The sequence below is a fragment of the Halyomorpha halys genome, unplaced genomic scaffold (assembly GCF_000696795.3).
Source record: "Halyomorpha halys isolate HHAL.00 unplaced genomic scaffold, Hhal_1.1 Scaffold43.1, whole genome shotgun sequence".
Taxonomy (NCBI): domain Eukaryota; kingdom Metazoa; phylum Arthropoda; class Insecta; order Hemiptera; family Pentatomidae; genus Halyomorpha; species Halyomorpha halys.
The window spans coordinates 25,901-29,770 of NW_027106553.1; the positions used below are offsets into that span (position 1 = coordinate 25,901).

Genomic DNA, 3,870 nt, shown 5'->3' on the forward strand with positions numbered 1-3,870 from the left:
TAACCTTAACAGGTTATTGGCCACAGTTACAAAATAGTTGAAGTTCCTGGATCGATAACATTTCAGACGATTAAATGAGTTCAATATATAATTGACAATTACCAGTCCTTGAGTAGATTTAATTTTAGATAATGTAGGAACCATAGCGGGGTAAATAACCTAGTAGTATATAGCGGGGTAAATAGCCAAGTAGTATATAGCGGGGTAAATAACCTAGTAGTATATAGCGGGGTAAATAGCCAAGTAGTATATAGCGGGGTAAATAACCTAGTAGTATATAGCGGGGTAAATAACCTAGTAGTATATAGCGGGGTAAATAGCCAAGTAGTATATAGCGGGGTAAATAGCCAAGTAGTATATAGCGGGGTAAATATCTATTGCTATATAGCAGTAGGTAAGGCTGATCATCGCTAATAAATCACATAGAATGAAATAAACAGTAAATGCAGTGTTTATTAGCTTTTTGTACTTCCTTAAATAAACATGTGGAATCCATAGCATTTCTAATATATTTAATACTAGGTATATTTGAAAGATAACAATATTAAGATGGAATGGAATGGAAAGGCATTGAAGGAAAAGGAGGATCGCGGAACAAGGGTTCGCAAAATTGATTTTGTGCTTCAGAAAAATTGCTGTTGCAGCAATGCAGCCAGTTCAACGGCATTTTGTCCAGGTCAGAACAGACAGTGAGTATTTTGGCCAGTCAACTCGATTGGTTGATAGGAAATCTGTCCCGATAAATAACAAGATTTAATTTGTTCTACATTAAGTCGTCTTTATTTGTGTATGCTACATTTTTCCTGATTTTTTACAAAGAAAGATGATAATATTACGTGGAAGAAAACAAAATCGATTATTTATAAATTTAGGAATTCTAATTAAAAGTGAAAGAAGATATCTAATGATCCTCATTATCAATTTAAATAATGCCAAAAATAAATCTTAATACTGTATATTGCACTATTTCCTTTTCTGTTTTTTTTTTTTTATTTTTTTTGCTCATGTGTTTACTGTAAATTATAATTATGTCATTGAGAAATAAAATCTTTAATAAATATGACTGAAACATTGGCTATTGTTTGACTGAAATACTGGTTATTTTAAATAGTTTTTTTTTTTTTTAAAAAAAGGATAATAAATAGAACGAAACTGTTTATTCATCATTTAACAACTTAGTTATCTTGTCCTTCATTAGGCTTGGAGGGAATCTGCCATTAGAGCAGAGGTATTGTCTACATCACATCGTTGTACAAACTACTGAACTCATATCGGTGGTAGATTCTTTCTGTTGTCAAGAAATGAAGTTCATCGCTTCCTGGTGTATCGACGATAGGACAGTGAGGTCACATAACACATCCAAATGAAGGCATTAGGGAAGATATAAGAGATGGATCTAGGAACCTGTGGGGAGTGCCACGACGTGGGAGACATACCGGGAATACAAGATGGCAGGCCAGGAACTGTTTATAGCCGGGCGGAACACCATCGCTCTGGAAGTTGGCCAACGACCGTCAGGATCATCTTCCTGGATATCATATCTCCCATATCTTATCTGGAGACCTGGAGGCAAAGAATTGGCTAAACTACATCGATAGAAGATAGGTAAATTATAACCAATTTTAATAAAAATGTAGGAAATATCTAAAATAAATATATCATTCTGTACAAATATAATTTTTTTATAGGCTGTGCAATTCAAACAACAAAATTTTACTTTTTTAATATTATATAATATAATAAATTACTTTTAGAGCCAATTACTATGTTTTTTAAATGTTTTAGTATCTGCGATATCTTCCCTAGACAACTAGAAGCATATGTGATATATGTGAAGATACTAAGATACTAGAAGTAAGAAACTATTGTGTTAGAAATTATATACTTATATACCAAAACAACATATCTACATCCTCTATTCTAAAAACGTTCAGTTTGTTTTCAAATTAATTTTTATTATAAGATGGAATTGGGACATAGGTTTGTTGCAAGCTATGTAGATAAGTAGGGTTCCTGTAACTAATATTTTATCATTATGTATAACGCAAAACCACATCTTCAAGAAATTTCCAGCCGGTGACCCCATGAGAAAAGGTGACTTATTTCAAGCTAATGTTCAGCCATATAAAATGATCCTGTCCATTGGCCTTAATGATAAAAAATTTTAAATTAATTAAGATGTAGAATATGTACAAGATCGCAAAGCCTGCATTCAGTAAGCACCGATGAGGTCCTGCAACATGGGACGAAACGTTGGATCACATTTAACAGTATAATCACTGTTTGTGTTTTTGCTTTGACCACACACGGACCATCTTCCTTTTATAAAAAAGGAATTAAAAAATCAAATCATTTTAATCAGACCATTATTAGAAAAGATAGGGCGTATTGAAATGTTTCGGTTTAGATAGAAATGAAAAATCTAAATTTTCGAATTCGGCAGACAACTAGATGCTTATTTTATTCCAGAAAATGGTATATATTAATTTTTCATTCCATACTCAGTATCGAATGACTTTTAAAGTTAGTAAATTTTCTGAAATTTCAGCTTTTAAAGAGCTCTGTACACGAGAGACTGTTATTCAAAAACCAGCAATTTTTTTTTTCCTGTAAGGAGGATAAATGATCATTTTGAGGCATTATTTTGGCAAACATTATGGAAATGGATCTTTCTACAACGAAAATTCATTATTAACTATTTTAAATTAGATTTAATATGCTACATTTTGAGCACTTACTCGCGTCTATAGCTCTGCTATATCTCTAATATTATGAGTATTTTCAGGCGTCTAAATCTAAAATATTTTTTGAGATATTAAATTTATCTTCATTTTCGACATATCTCAAAATCTAGGAAAAAATATTTTTTTTTTATTAAAACTTATTCTTCTGGAGTGATAAAAATATCTTATATCACTCATATTTTACTAATGTGATTGATAATCAAATATTTCAGAGTTAAGCCATGTAATCAAAAATATATATATATGTATCAATATTGATATTGTGATACATTTGTCGAAACTGAGTCCTCTTGTGAAAAATTTGATTTCTGAAAAACCTTTAGGTATACAGACGAGCTTAAATGCATTTTATATAAACCAGCTTTCAGAGATCTGCCACAACAATAAGTTTTTATGGATACATGACGAACAGGTTCTAGAATTCATCGCTTGGCAGCGCTCCTTTAGTAAATATCCAAACAACAGTCATACCTGCATCCTCCTAAAATCGTCATTTGAAAATCAGAAAGAATAAAACTGATGTTAATTATTGGAGTTGTGATCCTCACAGATGATTCTTACAAGACAATCGAAAGTGAGCCGACATAGGCAATGTTCTATGTGTAATATATGTATTGTTGCCTTGCGCTGAAGAACAATCGGACAAAAGATGATGATGGCATTGAGCCCACAAGGCCCTGTCCTCCGTCCTCCATCTTGAACATGTTTCCGTCTTCACTTTTGTCCTCCTTCTTCTGAGATAATTCTTCTTTTCATATCAAAACTATCTTATTTTTTTTTCTTTTATCTCTTAGAGGTTCATAAAAGGAAAAAAAGGATTTGTTTTTCGTTTTTCAAATACATGAGAGCTGACCTAGATATAAATAGGCCAGGATATGAGCTATTAGTAAAATCTATTATTAACGCAATTACTGTAATCGATAAAAAATTAATGTCATCTTTTTAAATCGAAATTTATACATGTTAAATTATGACATATACCAGGCTAACTTATGATTGTTTCCAGAGCATCTAAACTTCTTTAAGGGAATCCACCTGAGCAGGAGTGCTATTAGAGAGTCATCGCTAAGGTCGGACATTTAAGCTATACTTCCATACTGTTTATTTAAGCTATACTTCCATACTG

The 3,870-nt window shown here is 32.0% G+C and overlaps 1 long non-coding RNA gene across 1 annotated transcript in view; it reads right to left on the minus strand.

Annotated features, from left to right (window-relative positions):
• Positions 1-1,086: 1,086 nt before the first annotated feature.
• The window catches only part of LOC136795177 (uncharacterized), a 29,038-nt gene continuing 26,254 nt past the window's right edge, over positions 1,087-3,870 (minus strand). The window contains exon 3 of the long non-coding RNA XR_010842744.1: positions 1,087-1,563. This is a non-coding gene — a long non-coding RNA (uncharacterized lncRNA). The remainder of the gene's footprint in view (positions 1,564-3,870) is intronic.